This window comes from Crocodylus porosus, unplaced genomic scaffold, assembly GCF_001723895.1.
Source record: "Crocodylus porosus isolate Cpor-Errol unplaced genomic scaffold, CroPor_comp1, whole genome shotgun sequence".
Classification (NCBI taxonomy): Eukaryota; Metazoa; Chordata; order Crocodylia; family Crocodylidae; genus Crocodylus; species Crocodylus porosus.
This window is the reverse complement of record NW_017728918.1, coordinates 107,684,408-107,704,753: the sequence shown is the minus strand read 5'-3', so window position 1 is coordinate 107,704,753 and position 20,346 is coordinate 107,684,408. Positions and strand designations below refer to the sequence as shown.

Here is a 20,346-nt window from a genome sequence, read left to right as displayed (position 1 = left end):
GAACAGACATTATTAATAATTACAGCAATATGGGAGAAAAACAGTGGGTCAAATCAGACAAAAGCTGCCCATGTAACTCAGTGAGGATGATGATTATCTATTCCGCTGCTCCGGTCTTTAATATACTCTTGCACAAAAATTGGTTAGCCCTAGCTCTGTTGGCCTCCAGAGAGGAAACCTGGTGGGCCCTGAGAAAGTGAGCACTAGGGCTGTATAGATGCAGCATTGTTCTCATGTCCCTCTCTTCTGAACACCCCACAAGAGATGCAGAAGGATTTCTTGATCAAAGCAGATGTGCTGTTCTGGCTCCAGATTTCGATGTATGTAAGCCTGGAAACAACCAACCCTTCTGAAATATACCTTACACCTCTATCAAATGAAGTTTACAATGCAATAACCCCCAGTGTGTAGCACTGGACAGATTATAGTATTTGGATCAAAATTTAGAATGGTACATTATGTCCTATGCATTATTTGTATCTATAATCAGTAGCATGCACACTTAGCAGGCATGAAGTTTAAGCATTTAAAGAGTTAAAGAAAAGGGGAGCAGATTATAGTTTTCCCTCTTCTTTGTATGGGTCAACAGTACTTCTCCACAGATTCCCTAGCCTCTCTGGCTGATTTAATAAACTTCCCACCTCCTATCCCCTTTCAGTCATTGTAGACATATGTCATGTAAGACTAAAATATTTGGTAATTAGTTGTTACCTTATTTACCTGAAACGACCTGAATTCATGGGGTAAGTAGAGCTGATTAGAAAGAACTGATTTTTTCTTGGCCAGAAAATTACAACTTTGAGAGTTTCATAAAATAAATCTCAACATCATTTTCTTTCATTAGTTTTGTAATGAAAAGCATCAGAAATTCTCTAGAAAAGGAAACACTTCCTTCAAAAATGATCCAGCTCTTGAAAACACAGTTTTCACTCAGAAGTAAATAAGTTGACAGAAAATTTCTAAACATCCACAGTTTCAAATTTTCCCTTAAAAATCAGTGATATCACTTACACCTAAAATGGAGGAGGAAAGAGAATTCTTTATATTGCCTAAATAGAAATTGTATCATCAACCATTTTAACAAAGTTACAGAAACAGGAATAAGGCTCTTGGGAGATTTTCTATATATGTATAGGTGTGTATGCGTGTGTGTGCATGTGTGTGTGTGTGTATACACACACATATATGTATGTATAAATACACATATATATGTATGTGTATATATAAATACACACACACACACACAAGGCCAGTGCAAAGTGGCTAGTATTTGTTTTGGATTAGGATTCAGCCAATTCTGGGGTCAGTGATTCGATTTGGTGATTCAAATCAGTGTTCCGAATGGATTTGGCCAAATCTGATTCAGAGATTCAGCCACTGCTGAATCAGCCGAATCCCCAAGTCGAACAAGCCCCACCCTGTTCCCGCTCTCCCACCCCGTCAATGGCTGCCCAGTCTGACCCCAGTGTCCTGGCTCTTTTAAAAAAGCTCCGCACTCACCACCTCCTGCCAGGCTGGGGGCAATCCCCACTGTCCTTCACTGTCCTGCCCTCCATGAGGAGCTCTGCCACGAGCCCACAGAGTGTGGGGCATTTTTTTTTTTTTTTTTTTTAAAGTGCCAGTGTGATGGGGCCAGGCGGCTCAGCCATAGACATGGCTGGGAGAGCAGGCAGGGGTTGGGAGGTGCTCAGGGGGGCTGGGGAAGCAGGCAGGGGATGGGGCCTGGTGGGGGTCCCTCCATGCTCCCCACCCACCTCCTCCAGCCCCTGACCCCACCTCCTACTTACTAGCTTTGAGTCCGGGTCCAGCTTCCTGCAGTGGTGAGTGTGGACTGCCTAAATCTCCAAAGCTCTCTGAATCCTTATCTTTTCTGTATTGATCCAGAGAGTTTTGAATCAGGAGACCTTTTCATTGATCTCCTGATTTGATTCAGATTCAGAGATTCAGCCATCGAATTGGGCTGAATCTCCTCCAAATCAAATCAGCACCTGACACTTCACACAGCTGTGATATATAGCTATATATGTGTGTGTGTGCATATACTTGTATGCATCTATACACATACACACATACATACACACACACATACATAAACACACACAAATTTTAGTTTAGTTTATCTTTAATAAGTGGGAGAAGGGTTTGTTGCTTATCTAAATCTTGTTCAGGACTGTAAACATTTATCCCAATGGGTTTTTATTTTTTCTCCCTTTCCTGGAATCTTTTGTAATTAAAACAATGGCTTGTTATTTAGACAGAGATACATTCCTGAAAAGCACATTCTTTGCTTTAGCTTATGAATTACTGATGAAAATGAACAGCTGGCAAATTAAATCACCCTGATGCACTTAAAAAAGATGCTTGGAACTCCAAGTTTAAGGTCTATTTACATTGCTTAGGAGAGAATGGCTTTTTCTACTATCCTTTATATGCCAACCTCAGTTTATCTCCATTCAAGTCATTGTGGTAATTGGAGGAAAAGAAAGAAAGAAATGATGGCAGGAAGAAAGAAAGGAAAGTAAATCTGAGCTCACTGCTGTCTTCCCAAAGGAGATCCCAGCTTCAACTGGAAAGCTTCACAATCTGTCCATGAATATCAGAGAACTAAGTTTCACTTGGGCTGTAGGTTTGTTGAGTCAATCTGCTCACACTTCATCAGGATTGCCATGGGATCCTGATAAAATGATAATGATGTTTGTGCTGGGAAGAAAAGAACATAAATAAGCTACCTAACTACATTTCTTTTTTCTTTTTTTTAAATCCATATGTTCCAATCATACAACACCAGTCCAGCTTTAAAGAGTTTGTCTGAATTGGATTATGCCATATACTGGAGCTACTTTCTGGCAGTGCATTTGGGCTGTGTGTGTATATTTGTGCATGTTGTTTTCTTAGGAGCATGTTTTGTACATACAGAAAACAATTAGCTGCTGCTGCCCCCTGCCACTTTCTAGAAACAAGATTCATCCCATGGGGCTCATTTTGCATAAAAGCTTTTGATGAAAAGATTAACTTAAATTTAAAAGAGAGAGAGAAACTTAACTAACAACACTGACTAAAGAGCTGATGGATCATTGCTTTGCAAATGAGAACTCTGCATTAAATAAGAGCAGTGCAATACTCCTTTTTCTCTTATTAGGGGTTTCTAGCTTCATCATGGTTAGTTATTGATCAGATGATGTTACTAAGAATGCCACATTCCTATGATTAAGTAGTTAATGTAGTAATATAGACCATGTATAAATTCATAATTGAATATCAACTATAAAACATTCAACATTATTTAGTTGACCAGGAGCAAAATATACATTAAAGGCAACCCCACCAAGATACAAAACAAACAAAGAACCCAAAACACAGCAAAATAACCTATAGAATCTGAGGACACCTGAAAAACTACTACCACTCAGTCCTCTTCCTTTAACATTGCAATTCTCACCCATCAACTTCCCCTCTGCCTTACCTATATCCACATTATTTAGATAAGCAAGCTTTCCAGGGCAGGTTCCTTATTCTCAGAGACCATTATTGTAAGTCACCAAGCACATTTTTGATGCAGTCACATCACTCCAGATATTGGTTACTTTTGCCAGACAATTGCCATGGATCTTTATTCTAATTATTCTGCAGTATAAGGGGGTGCAGCTCAATTTTACTCCAGTATTTAAGTCAGGGGTGAATTTCGGTTTTCTTTCACTCCCGTTTTATCTCTTCCAGTTTTATCTCTCTTTTTTTCCTCTAAGTAACAGATAATATCTGTGGTCTAGAAGGGCAATACTATCTGTACTGTGCAGTTTCTCAGTTCATGTAAAGCATGTATACAACAATAGAATGGAATGGTCCTATATTCAGAACATCACCTTTAATAAGGACATGGGGCACATCTACACATGCAAAAATTGCTGGATGGATTTAAACCAAAGTAATTTACTCTGGACTAAACACATCCTGGGCAGATATCTATACACTTCTGACAGTAGTCTGCTCCCATCCCCTCCAGCGCTGCACCAGCCCCCTGCACCACCCGGGGGGAGCTCTAGGAGCTGGCAGGGAGCATGGGGCTAGGAGACAGCTGACTCTTGGCAAGGTTGGGAGATTGCTCCCTGCCCCCAGGAGCTACCTACTGCAGAGATAGGCTCCAGTGGCAGAGCCTGGGTGAAAACAATGTCCCCCTTCCCTGGGAGCAGGGAGCTCCTGGCCCTGGTTCTCTGATAAGGGGCAGGGAGTTTGGAAAGAGCTGTGGGAGAGGGGTAGACTTCAGCCCTCTACCCCAATCTGCCAGTGGGGCAGCATGCGGTGAGCCCTGGCTGGATGGGGAATCCCTGTCCAGCCAGGGGCTCACTGCTAGCTGCCCCACTGGCAGCTTGGGGCAAGATCTGGGACCTGCCCCTCCCCTGGAGGTCTTTCCAAGCCCTGTGCTTCTATTGCCTGATAGGCAATGGGGCTAGGAAAAATCTGTGGGGCTGAAACCTGCCTCTGACTAGGACAGTTCCCAGCCAGCCCCAGGCTGTACAGAAAAATACATGTCCAGCCTGGAGCTGGCTGGGGACTACTTGAAATAGGACAGTCCCCAGCAACCTCCAGGCTGCTCATACAGATTTCCCTGCACCACCCATGGCTATCTGGGAACTGTCCTAGTCACAGGCAGGTCCTAGTCAGCTCCAGGCTGCTCAGGAAAATCTCCCCATGCAGGGAGCTCCCTGCCCCAGCTTTGCAATTGCAGAGTGGGGGCTGAGAGATTGCTCCCTGCCCCCACTCCACAACTGCATGGCAGAGCAGGAGCAGGGAGCAATTTGGAAGCAATCTCCTAGTCCTTGTTCTGTGATTGTGGAGCAGGGGCTGGGAGTTCCCTGCTGCTAGGGTAGAGGGACATTGTCCCTGCTTGGGCTCCAGCAGCGGGCAGCTCCATGCTGCCTGACTACCCAGGAACAAATTTGCTCCTGGTCAGCCATCTACATGTGCCTTACTGTTCAGTAGTTACTCAGCAGTTAATTTGCCACTTGCATTTGCAGATGGCAAATTAACTGCTGAGTCCTGCAAATTACTGCACAGTAAAGGTCTGCACATGTTGATGAAGATACTTACTATGCAGTAATTTGCTCTACCAAACACTGAAGCATCTTGTGTAGACACACCCACTGATTATATAACCAATATGCATAGGGCTTTTTTGCTAGAATAAGGCTTCCTGTGCAATCATATTTTGCTTATTCCAGCTCATAGCTCACATTCCCAGTTTCTCCTAGCTCCACTTGCCTCTAGTCCCAGTTTTCTTACTATGCCCCTGCACCCAGGGCTTTCCCCCTTCTCCCCCACATAAAAATGCAGAAACTCCTTTTTCCATGATACCTGAGCACTGCTGTGGGATCATAAGGAGCACAGTAGAGGCAAACTTTGAGTTCAGGTACCCAGAACCAGCACAACCCACAACTGCAATTGCAGTTTTGCTCCTCCCAAGGCTGGACCTTGGGAGGTGTAGTCTGAATCTTTGGGGAATTTAGCAGCTAAAACCTGAGAAGTCTGCACTGAGCATGTGCAAACTATGACTTTTCAAAGGCTTACAACCAGGGATCTGGGTTTTCCATTTCCCATGGAAAAATGGAAAAAAACTAGGGTTTTCCCTTGTAACTCAGAAACGTGGATTTTCCAGCCTTGCAATGAACTCTCTGCAGGCTGCAGGCTGGAACTCTGGCAAGGGGCTGGGGGGCGCAGGAGGAGGGTGGTCAGGCAGGAGGCACCATATGCATATGCATATGTAAACATGCATATGGCCTCCAGGCAGCAAGAAACTCCTTGCAGATAAGTCTGGCAAGGGGGAGGGGGGATTGAGGCCCCCATAGAGAGGGAAGGAGGGAGGGAGGAAGTTGGGCAGGGCTGGGACTGGGGATGGGGCTGCTGCCCAGCCCAGCTGGTGTATGTGGTTTGGGACCTGGGGCAACAATGTGTGGCTGCAGGGCCCCAAATGGAGCTGTGGATGGCTCATCTGGGGAGCAAGGGGGAGGGTAAAGCTGACTCCCCATTGCTGCGCGTACTCCCGGATTTGTGCATGGGGTGGGGGTGGACTGCCTTCTGTGCACTCAGGCTCCCCATCCTGCTGCCCTGGGACCTCCATAGCCCAGTGGGCAGGACCTGGCATGGCAGGCAGAACAGGGCTGGGTGGGGAAGCTCCATGCTGCTGCAAGCCTCATGCTGCCCTGGTAAAGCACCCCCTGCTCCCCTGGCAGCTTAGAGTAGTGCCACTTGCTGCTGATAGGTGGGCAGGGGCTGCCCTGCCATGGTGGTATGGAGCTCCCAGCAGTGGCACCAAGCTTCCTTACCTGGCCTTGCTCTGCCCTGCGTGCTGGGCCCATGGAAGCCCTGGGGGCAGGAAAGCAGGTCAGGGAGCCCAAGCCAGCAGTGGTCCGCCTGCATCCCCCTCCACCCCCACCCACATGGGCTGTGCTCTGGCTATGCTGTCTGCAGAGGAGGGGGAGCTGGGCTTTGCACTCCACTCCACTGCAGCAGCTGCCACCTCCCGCAGGCAGCAGCCAGGGCTTGGGCAATGCTGTGGAGGGCAGAGGCCTGCAGACCAAGGTCCCTGGCCCATAGCCCTGGCATCTGGGTCCCCTTTCCAGCATGGCTGGGGGAGCAGGGGGGAGGGGCTGCAGGTGGGGAGTAAGGAGCAGCAGCAGGGGTGAGGGCCTGGACCTGCATCATGGTGAGCTAAGGGGGTAGGGGGAGTTCTGTTTTTCCATGATAAGAAACCCAAAATCAAATACCAAAATGTATAGGTACTTCGAATGTATTTTATTATAATTGCTGAGGCACAGGTAGATTTCCAAATTACTTTAAAATGGTAAATATAGCAATAAAAATGTATTAATTTGATACATATATATATATATATATATGTATATATATATAGTGGTGTTTCATTTTATTTGCAGATTTGGGAGGGTTTAATCAAAGAATTTACAATTTTTTATCAGAGAATTTGTGATTTTTTAAACAAAGAAAACCAGGATCCCTGCTTATAACTTGTCCTAACTTGGGTAGATTTTCACTGCCACAAAGGCCTCCCTCCTGCCAATATCTCTTTTCCAAATTATGGGGGAGGTACACCTTTTCTAAGAAAAGATCATCAGTATACTATAATAAGAACATGAGCAAAACCAGTATATATACATATTGCATTCTCAGAAAAAGCTGAACTCTTTTCACTGAGATAGTTGAAAAACATTAATCCTGATATAGAAACTTGTCATGGAAATGAGTAAAGATGGATAAGGTAATAAACAACTGAAAACAGGGTTTTATTATAGGATAATTTGGGTGTCCACAATACAGGCAATGCTTTCAGCCCCACCTGCAATGAAGAAAGGATTGTCAAAGTCCAAGGTCTAAATATAATTAGGAGAGATACAGCCTCTCTATTTCTGTCTCCAAGTTTGTAGAGTCTATACACTGCCTCCACATTGTTGTCTGACGTATTTAATTGACCCTTTTCAGTGGAGATCCCCCTAACCAGTAAGCTGAATGGTTTTCAGTCATAGCATCAAGCAGCCTGCATTTCCAGCAACAGTTTCAAGGTCATGTGACTACATAGGAGATGGTGTATGAATTCTAATCATCCCATCATGCTGAACTAAAAAGATAGCCCTCCTGTAGGGAACCGGACCTTGCCTTTCATAAGACCACAAAACCAAGTTTTTCAACTACAAGGCTGCAGTATCTATGAGTTTATTTTCCTGCCCAGGTTAACAACTCCATTGTCATCCTAGCATCATAATCAATCCATGTGGTTGCCTAATTTTGTCTGATCCTGACTGTGCAGATCAATAGAGCTGGAACAGCTGAATAATGCCTTTTAACTTAGTTACAATTGCAAACTTTTATGTTGGCACTTTAAAACATAGGGACATAATGAAAAAAATCCAGCTCTTTTTTATCAAAACAAATGGGCTAATTGTCTTCAATCCCCTTACAGGGTACAAATTATTCCCACTAAATCTATTATTTATTTGTTTGTTTGTTTATTATTTTGTCATTTATTTGACTTCATAGAATAGCTACAAAATTTGCTCTCAGTGTTCACACCACAGGATGAGATGCATGAAATAATGCAAAATATCTTTCCATGAACATATACATGCTCCAAAATACAGAGGAGTTAAATCCAGGTGCTGGTGGGATGAAAGAAGGTGAAGCAAGCTCTAAAGCAGAGAGCAACCTGATGATAACATACTCTCATCTCCATAAAGAAGTTGTAGTATAGCCATTTAAGAGCTATGTGCTCTGCTAGCCCCAGGTGACTTGACATTGTGCTGTAGCTTGTTCTGTAGATAATATAGGTAGACTTAACAAGAAATAAAAGGCCTCAGCTGCTGTCCTTGTGTCATGGTCTGGACCTCATGGAGAACCCAGGCAACTGGGGCTGTGGGGAACAAGAGCTGCCAATCTACACTGGGTTGTACCACCATAACCCCTTTGGATCTGCCCCAGTAGACAGTATGGTAAATATTTATTTGTGGGTGGTTTATAATCGAATTAATGTAGTGTTGCTAAAAAAGCCATAGCAAACAGCTGAGCTACTCAGCTGTTTGCTATGGCTTTTACTTCAGAAGGTGCTGCTACTTCTTCACTCACCTGGAGCACAGCAGCCATCCCACACAATCAATTAGAGAAGCAGATCAGAGAAATAAAATCTGCAGCAAACAGCTGAAGTACCTCAATGGTCCCCCATCAGTCCCTGCTGTAGGTCTGTGTCTTCCCAGTTAGTTCACAACCCCTCATCTTTTCAGGAGTGTAAGAAGCCTCACCCTAAAAAAGAGCCTGGGTTCTACGTCAGTGGCATTAATTGGTATGCAAGAGGGCAAGGAGGCATCAGTAATATAACTTGGGGTGAGTAGCCTGAGTGCCCATTTAGATGGGGTACTGAGAATGGATGCTTCCTGGGGAGCCCATGGTGCTGAGCTGTGGCTATAGTAGCAGGAACTGGGAACAGTGACTCTGCTGATGCTGTGGCACCAGCAACAACTGGACCAAGCAGAGTGCTCTGTGCTAGCGTCAGACAGGGCATTAGTGTCCCTGGGGCAGGTAAGATTGACCCCTCTCCAGTGCTTGGCACTTTGCCCCACAAGCAGGGCTTTGTCCAGGGCGCACAACAGTGGCATCTCTGCTGGGCACCAACATGGGGTGGGGTGGGGTGGGGTGGGGAAGGGAATAGCAGCCAATGCTGCTGCCACCGGCAGCCTGACGACTGCAGCTGTGCCATACACTGCCACTCCTCAGGGTACAAAACTGCCCAGCTATGCCTCTCATCTCAGGCCATTTATGACTGCCTTGTGCCCACCCATTTGGCTGCCCTGACAAGTTATAATATTTTTCAGAAACTCAAGGAGGCTAGGCTACAAGATAAAGGCATCATTTGCATAGTGACCTCAGGAACACAGCATTATCAAATGCAAATAATTACCATTCTGGGGCACTCTCACCACATGGGAATAAGCCATTTTTTGAAACTACCGTGCCTTTCTTCTTGAGAAAGATAGCAGTTTTCTTTTTTTCCTGCCATCTGAATGGAACTGCAAAGTAGAGCTCATAAAGAGAAACTTCAAGATCTGGCACTTTTGTGAGACCTACAGTCAAAGCATAAGAGCAGACAACACTGATAAGTTGTCCTCCCCTTTCCCAGGGGTGCAGGGCCAGGTCACAATGTGGACAGCATGCCTGACAGCATGCTATATGTCAGTTAGCTCACAACGCCATGTCTTTTCAGGACCGTAAAGTACCCTGCAAAGTACCTAGACCATTTTTAATTTAGAATGAGGCTCCTTTGAGCTACTTTAACTAAGTGCATTGACCTTTAAGGCCTCTTTTACCATTATAAATCAGCAATCTGGATGACGCAAAACCCTCTAACACCGTGGCGATGGACACCAATATAAAAATCTAGATTAAGAGAGGGACTGCATGACACATGGGAAGAACAAACCGTATGTCATATACAAAGAAGTAGTGAGGAATACAACTTCTAGGATAAAGTTTCACTGAAAATTGGTCTAAAGGGTACCACAGAACAGGAAAGTGACCCCAACTTTAGTAATGTTTCCCCTGAAACACAAAAACAAGTAAAGACTATTGAGTGTTTATTCTGCTGTTGGAAAGATGAAGGAAATGGGAAATATGTACATGCAAACATGAAGATATCTAAAGGTACTGATATCTTGTATGGCCACTAATGTTAACTATATTAAAACCCCCCTAGGATGTCTATAACGTTCCTATGACATGCTGTGTATCTAGTATCTGTAGTACTGAGCAAATTTAGCACTGGTATATCCCTAGCATGCAAGCTGAGGTTTCAAATTACTGATGAGGTCTTCTGCTTCTTTAAACTTGGTATTAAGAGTACCTCAGAGTTCTGCGCAATATCATCCCTTTTTTAGATCTGTCCATTCATCATAATATTGTGCCAGAGTTTGTTAGGTAAACATGATTGACAGACATGCATCTTTATCCTTTGCATGGCTGGAGGTCAGCACTGGTGGAAGGTAATGCTTTTTTAATTAGCTGTTAGGAGATTGAATTTCCTTTTGTGTGGAGTACATTTTGCCTGCCTGCAAGTCAGGCTATGTCTTCTGCATTCACCGTTCAGTATAACACAGACAAATGTCAAAGAGTCATAAAAGATTCATATTCAAGATGTTTATAAAAAGTCTTGTTATCTGGCTAAAAAACAAATCTTTCACTAGTGACTGAGAGATACTATAGACAAGAAATACCATGGTTTTAAAAGAAGACAATAGTTATGGAATCCAGTTCACAGGAAACACTTTATACATTACAGTAGCATGAACAGCAAAAAATAAACAACGGGTATAATTTTAGGGTGTAGTCTTAAGAGACGTCTGAGGCACTGGTTTTACCAGTTAAAATCAACACAATCACCTCCCTCCCCCCAGAATATCTTGGTTTGGCTCTGAGATACTAGCAACACATCAGACGTTGTCTCTGACTAAAATAATTTTAGGATTCCATAACATACACTTGACTCTACATCTTTAATTACCCAGAATGTCCATTATAAAAATAGTTCATGGCATATGTTTTAAAAATTGCCAACAAAGTTAAGGATATTTGTCTGAGAACAAGTTAGAAACTCTAAAAGAAACAACATAATCTGCATAGAGGGCTTGTTTCTGATACAGTTATACCATATTTGCAGGAAAGTAGAATTGCAGCAACATTTGAACCACTGATTATGTATGTGTGTGTGTATAAATACTGATTCTCCACTTCTTTAAACCTTATATTGTTATTTATAGCTGTGTAAAGTGTAGGGGGTATAATATAGTACTGAACTGAAAACTTTACGATGCTTAAAGGAACAGAGTAGGGTGGACTGGTTCCAAACAAATATTGGTTGCCACTGAAATGTTTAGCAAACTGCTGATCTGAGGATCTAAAACTGGATCACAAATAGCAGATGGTGCCAGAATGCAGACCCTCCCCAAAAATCATCTTGTGCAGGAAGTCTGTATGTTCAATATAAATGTATATGGGTACATTTTCAGAAGGACTGTGTATTTTGTTTTGTGGATGCAAGCTTCAGCTGCAAAATTTAATTGTAATTAAATTCTTGCTCTTTCAGTTACCAGAATGAAAGTGAATATCAGGCAGAGAGGAATCAGAACTCATGGTAGAAGTGATATCTTTTATTAGACCAACTAGATTTTTGGGGGGGAAAAAATCTTTAATTGCAAGCTTTCATGCACAAGTATCCTTCCTCAGGCATAGGCAAAAAGATTGTAAAAATTCCCCCAGGTAAAAATGAAAGTTCGTATTTCATATCAGGCAGAGGGAATCATAAAAAAACCTCAAATTATCTCTGCAGTTCATTTTCCAGGTCTAAAGGGAGGACATAATTTTAGATAGTCCAATATGTGTGCCCACAAAAAAGGAGACTGGTACTCAATACAGCTGATGCTATTCTTCACACTCAGAGGTCTACACATGCCCTCCGGTCCCATTGTTACTGCACTATCATTTAGGACCTCCTTTAAAAGGAAGTCCTAAAAGATAGTGCAAAAACAGTCATTACTGTGCCGTGCTGGCAGTGCATGGTTATTTTTAGCTGCTATGTCTCTGTAGCAATGTACTATAGTGAGGGAGCATATGGGTATGGCATCACGGTTTGTTCCTACCAATGCTATATCGCCATAGAGCATTGTTATGGCGATGTAGCATCTCAGGAGACGTGCCTACTGTGTGCATGCAGCTATATGGGAATATACTGTTTTTTTCTTTTATTTTGTTTTTATGGGTTTGGGTTTTTTAAATCAGGTACCATAGATATTTCCGGTGAACAATGAAAATGGTACTTGGATAAGTAAACTTTTTTGTTTCTATGGTACTTGCTAAAATGAGTGCCCCAGGTAAACAGAGGAAAAGATTTATGTTAAAGTTTCCTTTCCTTCTCCACACACAGATTAGCTTGTCCATAAGTGAAAAAAAGACTGAAAACTCCCTAGCCCACAAATGATTTTGTGTGGTCTTAGCTAACCAGATCAGCATACAAAAAATTAAGCTAACAAAAGAGAATCCAACAGAGTCAAGTGAAGCTGAAAATAGCTTAGTTCAAATCAAACCAACCAGCTTCTCAGAGGGGTTCACTTGAGTCTATAGCCATGCACAGGGATTCATTTCTAGTGGTAAGAATTTCTGTGAAGCTGGAGAGTATGTGGGTCCAGCCCCGGCTGGAGAGCTACCCACGTGAACTCTCCAGCCAGGGGGCACTGAAAGGCTGCTCCTTGGGGCACCCCAGCCCATAAGAGCTCACTGATCAACAGCCTGCCCTCTCACTTGGAAGAGAAGCGGGCAGGTTGTCAATAGGCAGTCTGGCAACTGGAGGTGTGGGGAAGAGGGGCCGGGGAGACTCTCCCTAACCCTAGTACTCAGCCTGTTGGTTTCAGCTGTAACGTGTGCATGTGTGAGAGAGAGACAGAGAAGTGATCATTGTGTATTATCTTTCATCTTTAGTGTATGCAGAGTACATTGCTTTCCAAAGGAAAATTAGTCACTCAGGAAGCAGCAAGGAACCAATTGACACAACTCTTGCATAACCAGATATTTGTAGGTTTTAACAGCACCTTTTAGACCTTGGAGCATCTTTTGTGTTCATAAACCCTGTGAAATCTGGAGGGTTTAGAACAATAAGAGGCAATCTTTTTGGTTGGCGTGCCCCAAATTAACTTTAGACCCTCCCAGAGCCCCATTCATATCCCCTTCCCTTTCCTGATTGGCTTCCTGTCCTATCTGCTGCTCTTGTTTTCTACACCCTGCCCTATGTGCCCCTGTACTGCCTGCCTTCTTTCTGGTCTCCCACCTGCCACACACACAGGCTGCCCACATCATGGTGCAGGTTGGCCATCCCTGGTTTAGAAAATTCACAGCATTGATTGCTCTGCTGTTTGCATGTTTGTTTTTACCCAACAGTGGTGCTTTTATATAGCAGGATGCCAACTATCTTGTATTGTCATGCATTGATTTCTAGACCATCCATGATCACCCATGTAATGTCTTTGCATTATTACTGAATGTGTTTTTTGCATCTGAAATATAAAATAAACATTTTCTCTCACAGTAAGCATCAATTCTGAGGTTTCAGGCAGCATGCCAGTCTTGGGGAAAGAGTTTTGCTGGTTTTCTTACACTTGAGCTCAGAGCTGTGATTTTAGGTGGGGGAGGGTAGGGGGAGGGAAGAAAAAGGAAAGTTAGCTTTCCATCACATTTAATTGGCCTGTGGAAAAAGCAGAGGTTTCGTTTAAGATTTATAAACAAATACGCCATTATGTTTCTCATTAGTTGGAAGAATACCTGTATAAGTGGTAGCTGTCAGATACAATAAGCACCCCCTCCCTTTTTGCTTATATAATAATCCCAGCTTTCAAAAGACTAATCACTACACACTGATCTACAAAGCATCTTATTTCCTCATCAAATTTCCTTGCTGGGCTTAGCCATGCTTGTCAACTTCCCAGGTCCCTTTTTCAATAACTGGTTTATTCTTAGCATCTTGCCAAGAAGCATTCCTAGGAGTAAACCACGGAAGAATGAAGTTCTAATTTCTTTATCTCACTCAAGGAGAGCTTTCTGCTCATGCTCATGGGAAAGGTCACAGGTAATTTTGGCTGCTAGTTTGCTTTAGAAGAGCAGGCATGTACAGCACATTGGGGTCCTTTGTCTGAGAATTCAGATGACCACCAAAGATGACAAGAAAGAGAAAAAGAGAGAAAGAAAGAGAGAGAGGAAGAGAGAAAGGAAGGAGTGAGCAGGCAAGCTAATGTGCAGTATAAGTAAGCAAGTTATTTTAATCTTAGAGTAAGTAGCCTTTGTTTGGTTTTAGCTTGGAGTCACATTTAAAAGATTCTTATTTTCTAAGCTTGTTTCCCTCAAAATCTATGGGGTTAAAACTAAAGATGCCTGAAGACAATGTTATTTTTAACTGCTTTCAATGCCTTTTCAATCAGGCCTTGTCTTAAAAAAATAAAAATGAGAGTTTAGTTCTTATAAAAAAGCCCCAATTTTATAACAAGTCTTCTCCTTTTCCACATGCAACCAAACTTTTTATGTTGGGCACTAATTGCAGCATTTGCCTACAGGGTCAACACAGAGCTCAGAGATGAAAACTGATCTACTTTCTGACCTCTAGATGAGGTCTCTGTGGTGTAACTCTGCTGAGACCCTGAAAGGAGAACCAGGGCAAACCCCTACAATCCTCAGTCTGAACTCCACACTACATAGAAATTAGGCACTAGGTAGGCATACTGACAAACAATGGTAATGAATCCATTCTAAAGACTACAGTTTCCAGTGCAGCCATTAAGGCACCATTCACTAGCACCACTTACTTTATACATTTAAAAATAAATACACTGGATGGAAAGTATACATCACTAGAGATTTAGAGTGAAATGAAGTATTTTTTTACATTCTCAGGACAAACTAAATACATTCTTTGGGAAAGAACTCTTCATTTGATTACTTGTGAGATCCTTGTCATCCCTCTATTGTGAAGGGATGTGAAGGTAAACAGGTTCTGGAACTGCACAGTGGCCATGTCTACATGAGACGCTGATTACACAGTTGTTACTGCACATTCATTTAGTACTTGTATAAACAGTAGTGTCACCAAACAGCTTTTTCATGATGCTGACTATGCAGTAGCCCAAGACTACTATGCACTAACGTTGCATCACGTGGCAGGAAACATGACATGATACTATTGCATGATAGTCTCAGGCTACTGTGCAGTCAGTGTCATAAAAAAGCCATTTGGCAATGCTACTGCATAGTAACTCCAGTCAGCATCTCTTATAGACACGGCCAGTATTCCCTATTCTTGGCCTGTCCTTTATATTCATATTTATGTCCATATCCTTTATATTCATATTTGTCCATAAAAATAATACTGAAAGTAAAGTGGACATGTGACATACAGCTTTCCACCAATATTAGCCAGTCCATTCCTGGGTAAAGTTGCCCTTCGTAAAGTAAGGAGTAACCAACCGTACAATGGATAACTGAAAACAGTGCATTGGTCACATGTCTGCTCCCATAGTTGATTTCATCCCCAGAATTTGCTCAATAGAAAAGAGATACCTAGGTACCTAGTGGCCAGACACTGTAATTTTTCCTACCATAAACAGCCAGCTTGTAAGAGCTGTGTTCGCTATGCAGTAAAATCTGGTGTATATCACAGGGTAAATCATGTTGTATGGCCACTGTCTTAGAAAGGCTAAAAACACATGTTGGATTTCTCCCAGGAGAAAGCCTTCTGTCTTGGGATTCTACAGATGTACGAGCCCCTTGTCCCACTTTAGATACCTGTGAGGTATACGAGACAAAATGAGCTAACACTTTTTCTTGGGACGATCATGGCTCATTTAAGTCACACTGCCTTTCATTCTGGGGACAAGCTTCCTGTGTAAATGACCATGCTGCTCTTTTTCATCCCAAATTTTGACTGGGATCAACCAGAACTGCCTCACATGCAAGGTTTGCTTTTAGCCAAAGATACCAATCTGGACTAAAGATTCCAAGTGACGGAGGGTAAACGCGTGGCTCTGCTGAAGTCAACAACAAAACTGGTGTCTGTACCTTTCAGTCCCTAGATTGTTATTGGCTTGACTTTCAAGATTAAAGACCCTCCTATTCCCAGATATCTTCCTCCACAAATACTTCAAAAGGTTCTAATTCTAGGTTAAATACAGAAGCCAGGCTTTGCAAATGAATGTTGAATGTGGCCAATGATTTCTTCCATCCTTACGTGAAACCCTTGGCATGTAACCCTGACATTCAGATGCTAGCAAGGTCACAGGAGAAGTATAGAGATGTTTTAAATCTTTTTTTTTTACCACCTTTAAACTCATTCACTGACCTTTCCCCAAATCCCTACACTAGCATCACACAAGGAAGTTCTATGCTATATTAAAAGCTGAGTGGCTAGCTGCTTGCACCTATAACAAAATTTGCTACTTTTCATAGTCCAAGACTCATTGAAAGCACCAGATCCCTTTCTATTGTCTCCTATGGGCCTTTGGATTAATGTATATTACTTACCTATTTTATTGAGCACAAACTAAGAATATAGTCACTATCAGTTATCTGAGTAGTAAGTAAAGGTGTTGGGCTGGTACACTTTTAATGGCTCCCTTTATAAAAACAAGCCAGATGTATTAAAAAAAAAAATCAGCATGTCTGCTTTTTTACTAGGATGGGCCTAATGATATAGAAAGCCAGGAGGTGAAGTAAATTTGTTCACAGAGCATGCATGCATGTGTGCCTGGTATCTCGCATTTATTCTGGCTATTGATTTATTCAAAAGGTAAAAAATGATGCATACAGGTTGCTTTCCCCAGGGTGAGATCAGGAAAAAGAACAGTGGGGAGACAGAACATCTACTGCACAGCCAAAGAGCATTCTCACTGTTCTCTCTTGTTCTTATCTCCTTCTCAGGTTACTGTATTTTCTGTCCCACTCATGCCATCGCAGGAGTGCTGGAGAGGGGTGAGATAATACTTGGCTCAAATCCAGGCAATCATTTTTGAGTAATTAGCTTAGATACTGCACACCCAACCTGTACTTTTTTCAGGTAGGTATCAAGTGGGTCGGGTTACCTGATTACCTGCCTGTATTTGGATGGCTGTGCTGCAGGGTTCAGTAAAAGCTCGTCTCCAACTGTGGACAGAGAACATAATTGAACATGTAGGTTTCTTCTGGGAAATCTGTTTTTGCTACAGCTCCTGTTGTTTCCCTCTGCCAGCTCTGCTATAGGTGGGATATTTGTTATTTTTCCACTCCCTTACATGATCAACCATGACTTGAACACTTCCAGTGCAGGAGCAAAACATGCCATACACTCATCTCAAAAGCTAACAATAATTCTGAGGCTACAAATGTTTTCTTTAGCAATTTGTTTATTTGCAAAAAAGCAAAAGAAAACCAAAAAATCCCAGGCACAGAAAAGGATAAACTGAAAAGCACAAACGATCTAATACATTTTTCAGATGGCCAATTAAGGTTTTCAAAGGCACAAATGGTAATTAGGCACCTAATTCCCTTTGATAGCTGTGCTTTGGAAAAATCTCCCTCTTAAAGTGAGATCCTTGAATTGCAAGCACTGTGCAACTACAAAGCATAATTATTACTACAATATGCTATTCACAAGCAAGGGCCTTGACATGATCAAGTTTTCTTTGCACTGATATGCCCTTTCCCAGCACTTCCTGTCTTGACTTTACCACTGCCCTGGTATCACTTTTTCCCACTCACCCATCTGGCCCATTGCCACTATGAAATTAATTCCTCAGTCAACAGCACAGGCATCACCTTACTCGCTCTTCCCCACCAGTATGCCTCATCCCTGACCTGGAGAAACCACTTCTAACAGGTGGAAGGAGTGTGTAGTCATGTTGATTTTCTCCTTGGTTTTTCTGCTGAGACTGCAAACAAGGCTACTGCTAGGTGCCAATTATAAAGGTAGCTTTTGTGATGTGTATATGTATTCACCAGGAATTGGGCTGAAGTCACTCAGTGTTTCACAAAGACGAGAGAACAGCTGTTAGATGCATGAGACTTTCAGTCAGTACTAACCTGGATTGGATTCAGATGGGCAATCTCAAGGTGAGTGGCTTCAGTATCCCATTACCAATTCCCTTGAGCCACCCAGTCTCTTGTAGTGAATGATCCAACTGAGGAGAGATACTTTAGGGCTAGGTTTGTTTGTTTTCACATTTAGATGCTGGTCTAGAAAGGCCTGTTAGTGCCAGATGCCCAATGATATTCAGCTGAATGTAAACAGACGTTTTCAGATGAATTCTACGCAAGCAATAATGTTGGATTTGCAGTTTGTATTGCTGGAAATGACAGAAAATACCAGTTACTCATTTTCATTTCACCTAACAGATTAGCATTGCAATCAGTGCACAGAAGGATTTGAAAAGCATCAGGTACTCAGAAGTGCAGAGCAGCCATAACCCCAAATTTCAAACAACAATTTGAGACAACAATTGAAATGGAATTACATACAAAAAATCATTTCAAGGCAAAAACAATCAAATATGTTTGCAATTATAACATGATTCATATTTGGGATATGAGGTATAAGTCACTCAGCAGAAAAGTAAACTGTGCTAATGCCATACCAATCAATAGGAATGTTTAGGATTTCAGAACTACTTGATTTCTCTTGAATAAGGCTAGATTCCAAACTGGCATAAATTGGTGTAGTTCCCTTTGAAGTCAATGCAACAATGGTGATTAACAACAGCTGAAGTTCTGGCCCAAACTTGATTCATCACTTATTTCAATTTTAACTTCACAAAACCCAGATATTTAAATGTTCAAAAGACAAAAATTAAATCCCAGCTATCACGAGATTATTTTTAAACTAATCAGAACTCTTTAAAAAAATGTTTTTTTCAATTTGCCTTTTTTTTTTTTTTCTCTTTATAGCCCTTAGGAGGCTCTTAAGCCACATTTACAATCTTTTCTCAAAAAGCAAACCGTCTAGAAATTTACCTTATCCCCTGCCCAAAGTAATCTGAGATTTTCATGTAATCACTGGACTCCCTGAGTAAGGATTTAGGAGAAAAGAAAAAAACCAAGAAGCATCATGAGACTGAGGATAAAATTGAGAGAGTTAACTCTGAAGTCTCTCTCAAGGTCCAGAGATCTTTGACAGCTGTCCTGACATTCATTTATAAGAGATCATAAGGCTTAATTCTAGTCTGACATGCTTCTGCAAACTCACTGGTGAGCTGCAAGTCCAGGCAGAATCAGCCTTTTTTGCATTAAGAAAATTGAAAAATTGTAATTTTCAACAAGGAACAAAGCAAATACCTAGAACCCCTGTAACCTGGCACAATGTGTCAGGGCAAAATATTTCTGTCCTCCTTGGATTAGGAATTTTCCAACCTTGTCTTTTGATTGACACGATTCTGCTGTACAAGGAGATAGCCTGCTCGCTCTGATGTCAGGAAGCTGAAGCTTTCACAAGACCTGGAGCCAGAAACCAATGTGAAGGAAATGAAAGAAGAGAGTGTGTTTACTTAGTACTCATTTAATCTTTTTCCTCAGCTTCTCAGTTGTGCTGGCTGTCAGGGTAATCAGAGCAAAGTGGAGAGGAAGAGAGGAGAAGAGAAAGGAAGGGGAAGAAGGAGAAGAAAAGAGGGTATTCCAGCCTTGCTTTCTTCTGAGTTAAAAAGGGAGCTACAAGTATCTCAGGGGACTAAGAATTATAAGTTGTGCCTGCTATAGAGAAGCTAGGTTTCAGTACTGTTGGAAATTTAGTCATATTTCCTCGAAAACATTTTTACTGGCCGCTTTAAAAATGTATTTTTCAGTGAGCATTTGTGGTGATGTGTTTCCTCAGTTTTGGGGGGAAAAAAACAAAAAAAATCCCCCAAATTTGGCACCCACTAATTATTATTTTTTTTTTTTTACAGAAAACACATCACATCTTTGCAAATTGGTATGGTCCTAAGAGTTCATTAATCTAAGCTCCACAATGGTTGTTTAAGAAAGTTTTGCTTGTTACCTAATAGAAAGAGTGGGCTAATGTGTTTTTGTTACCTCTGAGAGAATCAGTGCATGCAAAACTAGCATGCAGAACTCCAGGAATTTACTGAAGCTTCATAAAGTGAGTATGCCAGGCATGAATGGATCTACAGTTTTGAAAAAGATGGTGAGGTGCATCTTTCGACCTGGAAGAGTGTGGGCAGTGGGGTCCCGCAGGGCTCGGTGCTTGGACCGATACTCTTTAATGTCTTCATCAGCGACTTGGACGAGGGGGTGAAATGTACT

At 42.2% G+C, this 20,346-nt stretch overlaps 1 long non-coding RNA gene across 1 annotated transcript in view; it reads right to left on the bottom strand.

Moving 5' to 3' along the window:
- Nucleotides 1–16,196: 16,196 nt before the first annotated feature.
- Nucleotides 16,197–20,346, bottom strand: part of LOC109312030 — a 30,580-nt gene continuing 26,430 nt past the window's right edge. Inside the window, exons 2-3 of the long non-coding RNA XR_002101689.1 lie at nt 18,136–18,398; nt 16,197–17,220 (exon numbers count right to left, since the gene is read on the bottom strand). This is a non-coding gene — a long non-coding RNA (uncharacterized LOC109312030). The remainder of the gene's footprint in view (nt 17,221–18,135; nt 18,399–20,346) is intronic.